We start from the raw sequence: 15,188 nt of genomic DNA on the forward strand, positions 1-15,188 counted from the left end.
ACCAAGCTTTGCCACCACCTACTTCCTTGCCATTCACCTACTTCCATGCCCTCCTGCACTTCATTGTATAGCTCCATCGTTTAGTTAATATTTCGCTGTCGCTTATCATCCAGCCCTCTCGCTGTTTCCATCGTGTAGCGTTCGTGCCCCTTGCATAGCACTTACGCCCCGTCGCACAGCTCCATCATCTAGTGATCTCTCGTTGTTAACGATCTCGCTGTCGTGTATCTCTCACTGTTAACGATCTCGCTGTCGCTCATCGGGTAATGCTGACGCCTATCGTCTAACGCATCATGCCTATCGTCCAGCGCGTCCGCTTATTATGTAGTGCCATTGTGTAGCGCCTGCGTCTATCGCATGATGTCCATCGTCTAGCAATTCGCTTATTGTGTAGCGACCAAGCTCATCATTTAGCGCAATCATCTAGTGCTATCATCTAGCACTTATGTTGATCGTGTAGCACCATCGCCTATCGTGTAGTGCTATCGTTTAGACTTGGCATTATTTAGCGCCGCATGAAACTACACGATCATCCGCCCGCAACACTCCAACGCCTAGTGCCCATGTTCGTGCATACTAGTCAGCACGCTTGTCAAGCCTCAATGCCTAACGCCTTGGGCTCATTTTTTAGCTCTCTCGCTCTCACCCACGCAACATCTTATCATCCCAACGCATGAGCAACCTTTGGGCAGTGCCTCTTTGCCAACACTTTGGCCAACATGCGTCCATACCTTACAAGCTCAATGCATGGTTGTCCTTGGCCTCAATGCTTAATTCCTTATAACCTCTATAAACCTAGCCTCATTAGAGCCTTATGCGTTAATGTTTCTTGACACCAAATGCATGGTTTCTTTTTCACTTCACACTTAGCCAAATTTTACTAGTTAAGGCTCAACTCAAAACTACTAAAAGAAGATCTCTTCAAACATTTAGAATTTTCCTTTTCTTCAACATAGGATTTAACTTATACTTAGTAATTCACTTAATTACATGCTTAAGTAGGGAAATTGAAATTCGGGTTTCACAGTGACTTAGAGATCTTAAGTGATGTTTCATGAGGTGAAGCAAATATTCTTTTAAAAGTATAAATTATATGACATATGTACTATTTTTTCCTTCACTAGAATTTTTTCTCATGAGATTTATTCCTAGTAAGACTTTAATGAGCCATATTTTATATTTATAATGGGCATCAAAGGGGGAGTATTATAAATATTATAATAATAATAGATACCCGTTAGTGCCAAAGCTTCGTGTCCTAAAAGACCAAATGACATTCTCCTACTACCCCATGTATCTTCGAACGTGTAGTCTATATGTCTTATGAGTACACATCCTTAGTGTCTAACTAATTCTACCTCCTACTTGCCAATTCTCCTACAAATAATGGTCATTTTATGGATTTTGTTAGGTGGTGAAGATTGATGAGAAATCCAAAAAAATTGGAAAATTAGTGGAGACATTTTTATAATTTCAATTTTTTATTTTATATTCTTTTGTCATTTATTTATATTGTATATTATATGTATTTATTATTATATTATAATTTTTCCACATCCGTGTTTCGTTATGCACTCCGATTTTACAATAACATGGTGTATTTTTATCTTTTATTACGTATGCAACGTTGAAAAGGTAATCATAGACTGGGTCCACGACTCTCCTAAATCGTGTACCCGACACCCGACTGAGTGGCTCTTTTTGGAGATTTAGCCCAATGGCTACCACTAGAAGTGTGCTAAGTTAGTCACAAGGAAACCTAAAAGTTCTTCCGAACTTTTGACTTTATAAACTTTGATGGCTTGCTTGTTTAGCTTGTCCCCTCTTTGAATGTGTACAGTTCAAGCAAGAAAATGGCTAGCAGGACCGAGGAACCACTATGAAGGGGACAATATAAGTTACACAAGAATATGACCAGAGATATATATTCTTCTTCATGCATATAGGTTTGGTCAGGTCCCAAAAGCCATCCGCGATCTTTTCCCTTCACTTTCTTCCCCATCTCAAACCTTCCTTTCTTTCTGCCTCTCTCTCACAACCGCTATTTCCCGCCTATTATCGTGCACCGTTCTTCCTGTCGCTGCTAATCATAGGTAATGTTTTTATTTCAATATATGAGATTGTGCTTCATAGATCTAGTATTTTATTTAAATGAGTGCATAAAAAATTAGAGTTTTGATCTATTTTGGTTGAAAATTTGGGAGATCTAGTATGTGAAGTTTGTTTTGTATATGATTTGAATATTTTTTTTCTTTTGTAGTTTAATATTATAAGTTAGACTGAAGATTTGGGCTGTAGTTGGTTTTTTTTTTTTTAAAGAAAATATTTGGACTCTTTTGATTGGTCATAAAATAATATTTTGATTGTTTGGACTTTTTGATCTATTTGGACTGTTTGAACGGTTTAAAAGAGAAAAAAAACTTTTTAGACTGATCATAAAATAGAGTTTAGATTATCTTTTGAAATGATGTTGGATTGGACTATTAGTATTAACGTATTAAGTTAGACTTTTTGCGTCTTAAAGATTTAATCATTCTCACTACACCAAATGTTACTTTTTATAGTATTGAAGCATATCATTTATTCAAAAAAGCTATTAAAAGGTTAAAGGGAAAGGGCGAAAATGAATTTTCAGTCTCCTGCTCTTGGCATGTACGAAATTTGATTTATCTTTAAGGTAACAATTGAAGATTCCCTTTTCTTCTTTGCAATCTATTCAAATCCATCTCTCCCTCGCATTGAAACCCCCCCTCTCTCATTGTTTTAGTCATAAAAATTCTAGTCTCTTGCTGGCCAAATCCTCACGTCAGGGACTCATATGGAGCTTATGCATAGTGGAGCAAGTGGGAGAACCAAAATCCCTTCTTAGAGTGTGATCCATTTCATCCACAAGCTCTTTCCTCTTATTCTAGGCAAGTCCTTCTTCTTCATCTTTTTGACCTTATCTTATCGAACACTCAATTTTCCACTTCTTTCATTTCTCTACATATCTCCCCATTTTCATCTTCATTTCTCTCCTATCAATGTCTTCGCCTTTCATCGCTAATGTCGATGTTTCCCCCATCATTGAATCTTCTCCGCTAGAGATCAGTCGTGTTTCTACTGTGTATAGCAAAGTCCAAGCCCACCGTATCGATCAACCTCTCCCTTTTCCCTCTATTCTCAAAAACCCCTTCAAAATCCTCAATGGTCCTCCTAGCTCCGCTGCCGGCAATCCAGGTGATATTATCCATAGATCATTTACTTTCTCTTCTGTTTTTGGAGTTTCTAGCCTTCATAACGTGTTTTGTTTTGTACTCTATTTGGTAACAGAGTTGATTGATGTCTCGAAGGAAGAGTAATGACATGCATTGAGTTTTGTATGTTCTTTTACTATGTTTTGCTGATGATTGTAAATCTCGCTTTTCTTTGGAACTTGAGTTTTACCGAATGCGTTTGAGGCCAGTTGCTACTTCTTGAGGATTTAGAGTGTTTGAGTTGTGTGTTATATACGCGTGTAGATGAGATTGCGAAGCTGTTTCCTGGTCTTTTTGGCCAACCATCGGTAATGTTGGTGCCAAGTGATTCCAATTCGGTGCAGATGAATAAGAAATTGAAGATCGAAGTTGTCTAGTTTGGTGGCCAAGCACCAAGAGAGCATAATGTGATTTCTGGACTATTTGGTAAGGGATCTCATTGTGTCCACATTTATAAATCAAGAATAAATGTTCGTTTCTCTATTCAAGTCGTGGCTAATTAACAGCTTCTACGATTTTGGTGAAGATTACCTACAGGTTCATGCAAAAGGAAGCACGTTGTATGGTTTCAAGGGTGGTCCTGTAGGGATCATGAAATGTAAATATGTAGAACTGACTGCATAATTTATCTACCCATATCGCAATAAGGTTAATTTTCATGAAGGGATTTCTAGCTTTCACTTATTAGAATTGTTAGTGTGAATATGTGCAGTCTTGATGCGAAGTGATTGCCATTTGAATGCAATTCTCGATTTAAATGCATTTTTCTTTTATCAGGGTGGTTTTGATATGATATGCAGTGGGAAGGATAAGATTGAAACTCCAGATTAGGTGAAACTCTTTCTTCCATTTTCATTTTGAGACATCTTAGTTGTAGTCAAGGCATTAATTTACAGTTCGGTTCTATTTTAAGTTTAAGCAAGCTAAAGAAACTGCTCAGAAACTTGATTTAGATGGCCTTGTTGTAAATGGTGGAGATGATTCCAACATAAATGCCTGACTCCTCACTGAAAACTTTAGGTATTTTTCAGAACTATGAAATTTGTTTATTGCCTCCCTCATTTTTGCTCTCTCTTTCTCGCTCTCATGGTCATATATGGATAAGCTATTATATGTTATCTTTATTGCAGAAATATAAGGTTAAGTAATTAACTACTCTATGGTACAATTATTTTTGTGTGCAAAGACTCTGTTATTTATTTTCCCCTTATTTTTGTTGTTTTCAAATTAGGAGTAAGAATTTGAAAATCCGAGTGATTGGTTGCCCAAAAACTATTTATGGTGATCTCAAATGCAAAGAAATCTCCACAAGTTTTGGATTTGAAACATGCAAGGTGCTCATTTCTCTTCGTAACTACTTTAGAATTCATATTTCGTTTGGACTCAACTTTGGCGACTGTTGCAAAGTTGAAATAGTTTATTCAAGAATTCAAGGAAAAAATAGAATGTCGCATTCATGAGATGAGACTCTTAATAGGCTCTGCTGATGTTTATGCAGATATATTTAGAAATGATTGATAATGTGATGGTTGATGCTCGATCTATAGGAAAATATTACCACTGTAAGCATTTTACTTAATGAAATTGAAACTAAAAATAGTTCTGATGTGCTGACATGTTCATAATAACTGAAATATTGACATTACCAGTATTTCAAGTTCAGATATGTCCACTTTTTTAAAAATATATATTTATAAATAAGTAGATAATATCAATAATAAAGCCCATCTTGTTGCCTCATCTGTAAAAAACAGAACACTTCACGGCTACTCAATTTTATTAACCTAATGTGAGATTGTACTTTTTTATTGTTGTGATGTTGATACCTTTTTTTTCTCACTCAAGTTTCAAGTTTATTATCATATTGCATTAACAGTGTACATATATCCACAGTTGGACGACTTATGGGTCGTGCTGCTTCTCACATCACACTAGAGTGTGCTTTGCAAACTCATCCAAATATTATTATTATTGGAGAAAAGGTAGCTGCTTTATTTAAACTACTTAAGATAGAAACCTTTGTCAAGGAGGACATTTATCTCCACATGCTTTACCAGATAGAAATCTTTGTCAAGAAGGGCATTTACCTCCATATGCAGCCCTAGGGTTGTTTATTCTCTTTGAGAATTAGATTTTGTCTCAGTAATAACTAATAATCTCTGCAATAGATACTCTCATGTAACCATGAAAATTGAAATTGTTGAGTCAGTTAATATATCCTGTTTTAGAATTTCATCTTCTTGCATTTTTACATGGAATGGTAAATATCAAACAAAACTTAAGGGTAAAGATGAAAATTTGTGATAAACAAAGGATTTGTGGAATTAGGTTGAAACTTTTAATATGGTGCAATGGAACTAAGTATTGACATCACATATCATATTTAATTGCCTAAGTGATATCGGATGCCTTTTTTGTCAGCTTTGAAAAATTTGTTCTCTACCATCTAGTTGTAGTTGATTAATGGAGATTTATTGGTTTTGAATATATGTAGGCGAAAAAATTTCTAGACAAAAATTAATGTGTTTTGAATGTTGACTCATTTATTAATAGAGCTTTAGTTTATAGGGTACATCGAATTTACAATGTGTTTTGCAGGTTGTGGCTAAGCTTACCTTGAAAAACGTTACAGACTTCATTGTCCATGTAATTAGTAAATGTTCTGAACTTGGTTATTAATTATGGTGTTGTACTTGTTCCCGAGGGTTTGATTGACTTCATTCTGGAGGTATTTCTCTTGTTATTGTAACTAATTGTGCTTATGTCTTTTGGGTGTATGCCCACTATCCACTAAACCCAAGATTTTTGGGATCAATATGTCACTCTTGAGCTGATATCATTTATAACCCGCTTTCTATAGGTGCAGCAGCTTATTTCGGAACTCAATGAAATTCTTGCCCATGATATTATAGATGAGGATAAGTTATGGAAAAAGAAACTTACTACTCAATCTCACCACCTTTTTTAATTTTTCCCATAAGCAATCCAAGAACAATTGTGGCTCGAAAGAGATCCACACGGCAATGTTCAAGTAATTATTTTTTCTTTTTGTTTTATACATGTCTTTCCATAGATTCCTTGTTTGATTAACTACATTATATCTTATCTTACATATTCGGTTGCCAAAATAGAAATTGAAAAAATGCTTATTCAAATGGTTGAAACTGAGTTGGAAAAGAGAAGGCAAGAAGGTGCATGTAATGGGCGGCCAATTCAAGGGGCAGTCACATTTCTTAGGGTACTTATTCTATTCGTGTTTGAACTTTTGCTGTTTTACTTAAACGCTCCTGTTTAATAATTTAGTGATAGCACATATTATATTTAGCACTTGGGTAGTAGGAAAATCAATTGAGATCTAAAAAACATGCATGTTCGTAAATGCATTAAGAATTTTTAAATTCATATTTGATAATTAGGGGTACCAACTATCTAGACTTCCATTATGAACTTGTAAAGAATATGGCCAATCAAGTGATGGGTTAGGCTTACAGCTAATTAACTTTCAAATGTAAACTTATGAATGGTACGAGCGAATGGCCACGAGATGATACGAAAAAAATTGTACTTTACTGGTTAGTACTCTATGTGTTATCTCTATTTATTTCTTCTTTTGACTTACAGGTACGAAGGGATGTGTGGTTTACCCACGAACTTTGATTCAACTTATTGCTATGTTTTGGGTTACACTGTTGGAGCTCTCCTCCAGAGTGAAAAAACTGGACCAATATCATCGGTCTATCTGTCCCACTGCCTGTACCTTCTGATCATTCAGTCTCTAACCTTTTAACCTTTCATTCTTTTTCTTGTTATCAGTTTCTTCCATAGATTTTTTCTTCGTTTCTATTACCTATAAGTTAGTTATGCATACCATGTAGGAAATTTGGTTGCTCCAGTTGAAGATTGGAAGGCTGGCGGAACTGCATTGACTTCGTTAATGGACGTGGAGAGGAGACACGGTATGATTTCTTCATGAAAACGTGCATTCCTTTTCTCATGTTTTCTTGAATAGCAAATAAATTTTTTTCTAGAATATTTTTTATGGGGAATAAGAAGGGAAATGACAAACAGAGTATCAATAATCTAGCCAAAATGAGAACAATGGAGTTCACTAAAAGAAAAGAAAATGAAAGATGAAAAAAAACTCCCCAATCTATATTAAAAAGACAACAGTTTTCTAGCTGATGAAACTTAAAGTTTATTTTTTTTCTTTTTTTTGAGTATCTAAGTATCTTACTAGTTACTAACACAATACTATAAAGACTAGTCAAGGTGCATGTAAGATCAAAAAAATAAGGACAAAAGTGGAGTATCATCATGTATTTTGTCTTTCTTTTCTCTTAACAATTTGGAAAGGCTTTGGATTGATAGAACATTTTCATGAAGTCTAGTTTAATATTTATCATTTGATGATCTCTTTCTAAAGGCAGAATTCGTTTGGCATGTAAGTTCAAGCCTATGATCAAGAAGGCAATGGTGGAACTAGATGGTAATATGATCTCTTTCTAAAGCAAATTACATTTCCTTTAATCTCCTTCACAGTCTTATAATTTACGCCGCTCCATTTGTCAAGTGAGGAGGTCAGATCAGAATCCTACCATTAATTATGCAAGTTCAGATCTAAAAGAAGAATGGAGCAGGTGATATGAATATAGGTATCTTACACAACCAAATTATTGAAAATCAAACCTATTTTTCAGAATTTGGATAAGATATTTTAATTAAGTCTCGGTCAAATTCCATATTTGGAAGTGAGATATCTAACTTCTTTGTAGTTTCCATTCTTCCATGAATTATTAGGAATATGTTGAGTTCATTGTAATGTCTAATTTTGTTGGTGTATATATTTGCTCAGTATTGTCTTGTAAGTGGCCGGTCGGCAAAATCACAGACGAAGCTTTATGGTATTTCTTTTAATTATTGGAAAAAGAGGGCGCCTGGGTATGTTCTCGAAAGGGAAGATAGAGGTAGTACTTCGAATGGCGAAGAGAGGCGGCTCGACAAAGAAGGAATGGAAATCGTCAAAGATGACTTCTTTGTTGGCGAAACGAAGGGCTAGTTCTTTCTCTCTCCATCTTATGGTATTTCACTTGATTTCTTTCTTCTTGTCCTTCTTTCTCCTTTTTCTTTCTTTTTTTATCTCTGTTTCTCCGTCTATCTTCTCCATCTCTTGCTTAATTTTCTCCATCCATATGATTGTATCTCAATATCTTTTTGTTTTTCTGTTTTCTTCATCTCATTTCTATTGATACTCCTTTCTTCTATTTCTCTCTCTTTTTGTTTTCCCTTTGTTAAAATTTGATACTTCATGTATTATTATTTAGTTTATAGCTAAATGTCATTAAAGCTAAAATATTGAAATATTAGTAAAGTAACTTGGTCATTAGGTGTTGCTGCGTGTGATCATTAGTGTGGTGTTAGTTTAAACAATATAAAAAATTGTTACGACAGTTGTATTTGGTTAGTTAATCATGTAATTTTTTGCTAGGTTGAATTACTTCATCTTTATCCCCAATTCAAGTTTTGGAGTAGAAGAACACACTAAAAGGTATGAAAAAGTTGTAGTGATCTTTTACCTTCAGCCTATTAAATTTGAGTGATTTAATCACATATTAACTCTAAATCTTGCTTAGAATATTTTTCTATCTTAAAATCCAGCTCTTTATCATTGTTTTAAAAAATATTTGAATTAGTCTTTGTCAAATATTATGTCACACTTGAGTTTATGACTTTTCTGTTCCTTGATTTCTTGAAACTAACTGATCTTTATTTTTTGACTTATTTTATTTATCTTTTAATCGATTCTTTGATTGATTAGCTGTTTAGGATTGTGCTTTATGATTCTATAGGGCATGGACAAAGAAAAGGAGATGACATTTTAATTCGTGGGTATTTTCGTCTCCAAAATAGAATCTCAAATTAAAGTCCTAAGTTAGTAGGTGACAAATCAGAATTGGAATTGACTAAATATATCAAGTGGAGATAAAAATTCACTTTAACTTTTTGTATTTTATACTCATGCTCCTTTGCCTTTTGCATAATCTTTTTTTGTTCTACACAAGCCAATGGAGGATTTTTCATGAGTGCAAGTCACACAATCTAGGTGGACCTGAATACGATTGGGGTACTAAGGTGATTTTTTTTATTGCAAAATGTTAGTTGAAAATGCAACCTTTATAGTTAATTACATGAAATTATTGGTAAAAATGCAACCTTTTGATGAAGCATAATTGTTTTTATTGCAAAATGTTAGTTGAAAATTATGACCTTATCTTATAATCTAGATAATTACAATAAATTATCGCTGCAAAGTTTATCTGACTTGAATGCATTTGACTTTTCAGAGTTTACTATAGTGTAATGGGCAGACTGCACTTGAATCAATTACAGACAAAATATATGGAAACACCATTTCTGTAAGTACAAACTTGTAATCTTTGTGATTTGGTCATTTGTTCTTTTTGCGTTCAAGTTCTTGTTTACTTTCAAATATCAATTTTCTTTTGTACAATTTTATTCTTGTTCTGTTTATATTAAAGTTCTCTTTGAGTCGTATGGGTCCTCAGTCCTCTTTGTGAAATACCTATTTTATTTGTTTTGCGATCTTACATTCTCACTTCTGGTGGAAACTAAAAATCCCATAGAAAGTTCATTTATTTACTTGGTTGGTTCTTTGGGAACTATTAATACCTTCCACGTCTTGCAAAAAAACCTCCTATATGTCTTAGGCCTGAAGTGGCAAGTTTTGTGGAGCATAGCTGAGTTCTAAACATTTACCATGGTTGTCCTTTTTCGACTAGAGTCTCGAGATGTTTTTGGTTGGGATTTGTTTTAAGCCTTTTCTTTTTGCTAAGGTTAGGTTTTCATCCGATGTTGGTGGAGGCCTTTATCTGTATGCAAATTGATTAATTGCATGGAGACCAAATGTGTTTTAAATGAAAAATTTCGTTTCATTTAAAAAGAACATATTAAAAATTGATGATACTCTACCTTGACAGGATTTTTCTTAGTAGTGATTGAATCAATACAAAGTTTAAACTCTTAAGGGACTAAGGCTTCGTTTGGAATTGTGGTGAAAGTAGGAAAAAGTGATTTTGAATAATTGATTCAAAGTGTTTGGAAACTTTTTTTTAATTTATACAAAATCAATTTCAAAGTTCTTTGATTTTCAAATCTCCTCAATTGTAGCTTTTGATTCTAGCTTCCTGAACAATCAAAAACAATTTCTTTCCATTATTTTTCCTTTTTTTTTTTTCATGCAAGTCCTTCGGCAGTTACGTATCTTCTGTACAATTCTAGAATTGCTAAACTACATGTTCAAGCACAAACATCAAGCTTCCTCCTGTGATTTTATTTTATTATTTTTTCTGTTGTTTAAGTTTTCTATTTTTTTTTCTGAGTTGGACCTCATTATCTTCAAATTGTCTATTTTTTCTTTGTTTAAACCTCACTATCTTCTTTACCACTCTTCTTTACCATAGAAATTTTAAATAAATACATTAAAGAAAGAAAGCATCTCTTTTGAGGAGTAAATAGAGAGAAAAATAAGGATACAAGTTTCCGGACAGTATATGAATAAAAATAAAATTTAAAAGAAATCTTCATTTAGAAAGATCTTAATATAAAAATGGAACCAAACTCTTTTTTATTATCTTTCTACTCGTATTATTTCGCTCTCTATTCCTTCGCCTCTATCACTATTTCACTCTTTTTCTTTGCCTTTTCTCCCATATAATTTAAAGTAATAAGAAAAAAATATTATTTGTAATTTAAACTAGAAAAATATTGAACAATTAAGTAATGAAAATTTATGTACGATATATGAACCTATAAATTTAAATAATGTCTATTTTGGTCACTATAACTAACCTACAACAAATGTGTTTTTCTTGTAGGTTAGTTATAGTGACCAAAATAGACATTATTTAAATTTATAGGTTCATATATAGTACATAAATTTCCATTACCTAATTGTTCAATATTTTTCTAGTTTAAATTACAAATAATATTTTTTTTTCTTATTATTTTAAATTATATGGGAGAGAAGGCAAAGAAAAAGAGTGAAATAGTGAGAGAGCCGAAAGAATAGGGAGCGAAATAATACAAGTAGAAAGATAATAAAAAAGAGTTTGGTTCCATTTTTATATTAAGATCTTTCTAAATGAAGATTTCTTTTAAATTTTATTTTTATTCATATACTGTCTGGAAACTTGTAATCCTTATTTTTCTCTCTATTTACTCCTCAAAAGAGATGCTTTCTTTCTTTAATGTCTTTATTTAAAATTTCTATGGTAAAGAAGAGTGGTAAAGAAGATAATGAGGTTTAAACAAAGAAAAAATAGACAATTTGAAGATAATGAGGTCCAACTCAAAAAAAAAAAAATAGAAAACTTAACCAACAGAAAAAATAATAAAATAAAATCATAGGAGGAAGCTTGATGTTTGTGCTTGGAACATGTAGTTTAGCAATTCTAGAATTGTACAAAAGATATGTAACTGCAGAAGGACTTGCATGAAAAAAAAAAAAAGGAAAATAATGGAAAGAAATTGTTTTTGATTGTTCAGGAATCTAGAATCAAAAGCTACAGTTGAGGAGATTTGAAAATCAAAGAACTTTGAAATTGATTTTGTATAAATTAAAAAAAATTTTAAAAAAAAGTTTCCAAACACTTTGAATCAATTATTCAAAATCACTTTTTCCTACTTTCACCACAATTCTAAACGAAGCCTTAGTCCCTTAAGAGTTTAAACTTTGTATTGATTCAATCACTACTAAGAAAAATCCTATCAAGGTAGAGTATCATCAATTTTTAATATGTTCTTTTTAAATGAAACGAAAATTTTCATTTAAAACACATTTGGTCTCCATGCAATTAATCAAATTGCATACAGATAAAGGCCTCCACCAACATCGGATGAAAACGTAACCTTAGCAAAAAGAAAAGGCTTAAAACAAATCCCAACCAAAAACATCTCGAGACTCTAGTCGAAAAAGGACAACCATGGTAAATGTTTAGAACTCGGCTATGCTCCACAAAACTTGCCACTTCAGGCCTAAGACATATAGGATGTTTTTTTGCAAGACGTGGAAGGTATTAATAGTTCCCAAAGAACCAACCAAGTATATAAATGAACTTTCTATGGGATTTTTAGTTTCCACCAAGAAGTGAGAATGTAAGAATAGCAAAACAAATAAATAGGTATTTCACAAGAGGACTGAGGACCCATACGACTCAAAGTGAACTTTAATATAAACAAGAAAAGAATAAAAATGTACAAAAGAAAATTGACTACTTTGAAAGTAAACAAGAAACTGAACGAAAAAAATAACAAAATGAACCAATCACAAAGATTACAACGTGTACTTACAGAAATGGTGTTTCCATATATTTTGTCTGTAATTGATTCAGGTGCAAGTTGCCCATTACTATAAGTAAACTGAAAAGTCAAATGCATTCAAGTCAGATAAACATAGATACATCATTATTGTAATTATCATGGATTATAAGATAAAAGGTCATAATTTTCAACTAACATTTTGCAATAAAAACATTATGCTTCATCAAAAGGTTGCATTTTTACCAATAATTTCATGTAATTAACTATAAAGGTTGCATTTTCAACTAACATTTTGCAATAAAAAAAATCACCTTAGTACCCCAATCGTATTCAGGTCCACCTAGATTGTGTGACTTGCACTCATGAAAAATCCTCCATTGGCTTGTGTAGAACAAAAAAAGATTATGCAAAAGGCAAAGGAGCATGAGTATAAAATACAAAAAGTTAAAGTGAATTTTTATCTCCACTTGATATATTTAGTCAATTCCAATTCTGATTTGTCACCTACTAACTTAGGACTTTAATTTGAGATTCTATTTTGGAGACGAAAATACCCACGAATTAAAATGTCATCTCCTTTTCTTTGTCCATGCCCTATAGAATCATAAAGCACAATCCTAAACAGCTAATCAATCAAAGAATTGATTAAAAGATAAATAAAATAAGTCAAAAAATAAAGATCAGTTAGTTTCAAGAAATCAAGGAACAGAAAAGTCATAAACTCAAGTGTGACATAATATTTGACAAAGACTAATTCAAATATTTTTTAAAACAATGATAAAGAGCTGGATTTTAAGATAGAAAAATATTCTAAGCAAGATTTAGAGTTAATATGTGATTAAATCACTCAAATTTAATAGGCTGAAGGTAAAAGATCACTACAACTTTTTCATACCTTTTAGTGTGTTCTTCTACTCCAAAACTTGAATTGGGGATAAAGATGAAGTAATTCAACCTAGCAAAAAATTACATGATTAACTAACCAAATACAACTGTCGTAACAATTTTTTATATTGTTTAAACTAACACCCACACTAATGATACACGCACGCAACACTAATGACCAAGTTACTTAACTAATATTTCAATATTTTATCTTTAATGACATTTAGCTATAAACTAAATAATAATACATGAAGTATCAAATTTTAACAAAGGGCAAACAAAAAGAGAGAGCGAAATAGAAGAAAGGAGTATCAATGGAAATGAGATGAAGAAAATAGAAAAACAAAAAGATATTGAGATAAAATAATATGAATGGAGAAAATTAAACAAGAGATGGAGAAGATAGAAGAAGAAACATATATAAATAAGAAAGAAAAAGAAGAAAGAAAGACAAGAAGAGAGAAATCAAGTGAAATACCATAAGATGGAGAGAGAGAGAGAACTAGCCCTTCGTTTCCCCAACAAAGAAGTCATCTTTGACGATTTCCCATTCCTTCTTTGTCGAGCCGCCTCTCTTCGCCATTCGAAGTACTACCTCTATCTTCCCTTTCGAGAACATACCCAGGCGCCCTCTTTTTCCAATAATTAAAAGAAATACCATAAAGCTTCGTCTGTGATTTTACCGACCGGCCACTTACAAGACAATACTGAGCAAATATATACACCAACAAAATTAGACATTACAATGAACTCAACATATTCCTAATAATTCATGGAAGAATGGAAACTACAAAGAAGTTAGATATCTCACTTCCAAATATGGAATTTGACCGAGACTTAATTAAAATATCTTATCCAAATTCTGAAAAATAGGTTTGATTTTCAATAATTTGGTTGTGTAAGATACCTATATTCATATCACCTGCTCCATTCTTCTTTTAGATCTGAACTTGCATAATTAATGGTAGGATTCTGATCTGACCTCCTCACTTGACAAATGGAGCGGCGTAAATTATAAGACTGTGAAGGAGATTAAAGGAAATGTAATTTGCTTTAGAAAGAGATCATATTACCATCTAGTTCCACCATTGCCTTCTTGATCATAGGCTTGAACTTACATGCCAAACGAATTCTGCCTTTAGAAAGATATCATCAAATGATAAATATTAAACTAGACTTCATGAAAATGTTCTATCAATCCAAAACCTTTCCAAATTGTTAAGAGAAAAGAAAGACAAAAAACATGATGATACTCCACTTTTGTCCTTATTTTTCTGATCTTATATGCACCTTGACTAGTCTTTATAGTATTGTGTTAGTAACTAGTAAGATACTTAGATACTCAAAAAAAGAAAAAAATAAACTTTAAGTTTCATCAACTAGAAAACTGTTGTCTTTTTAATATAGATTGGGGAGTTTTTTTTTTCATCTTTCATTTTCTTTTCTTTTAGTGAACTCCATTGTTCTAATTTTGGCTAGATTATTGATACTCTGTTTGTCATTTCCCTTCTTATTCCCCATAAAAAATATTCTAGAAAAAAAATTATTTGCTATTCAAGAAAACATGAGAAAAGGAATGCACGTTTTCATGATGAAATCATACCGTGTCTCCTCTCCACGTCCATTAACGAAGTCAATGCAGTTCCGCCAGCCATCCAATCTTCAACTGGAGCAGCCAAATTTCCTACATGGTATGCATAACTAACTTACAGGTAATAGAAACGAAGAAAA

The 15,188-nt window shown here is 32.7% G+C and overlaps 1 pseudogene; it reads left to right on the forward strand.

The window, feature by feature from the left end:
* Nucleotides 1–3,023: 3,023 nt before the first annotated feature.
* LOC120069908 (pyrophosphate--fructose 6-phosphate 1-phosphotransferase subunit beta-like) lies at nucleotides 3,024–8,292 on the forward strand (annotated as a pseudogene).
* The last annotated feature ends 6,896 nt before the right edge of the window (nucleotides 8,293–15,188 follow it).

This window comes from Benincasa hispida, unplaced genomic scaffold (assembly GCF_027475165.1).
Source record: "Benincasa hispida cultivar pf3 unplaced genomic scaffold, pf3_genome.v1.1 HicScf1004, whole genome shotgun sequence".
Taxonomy (NCBI): Eukaryota; Viridiplantae; Streptophyta; class Magnoliopsida; order Cucurbitales; family Cucurbitaceae; genus Benincasa; species Benincasa hispida.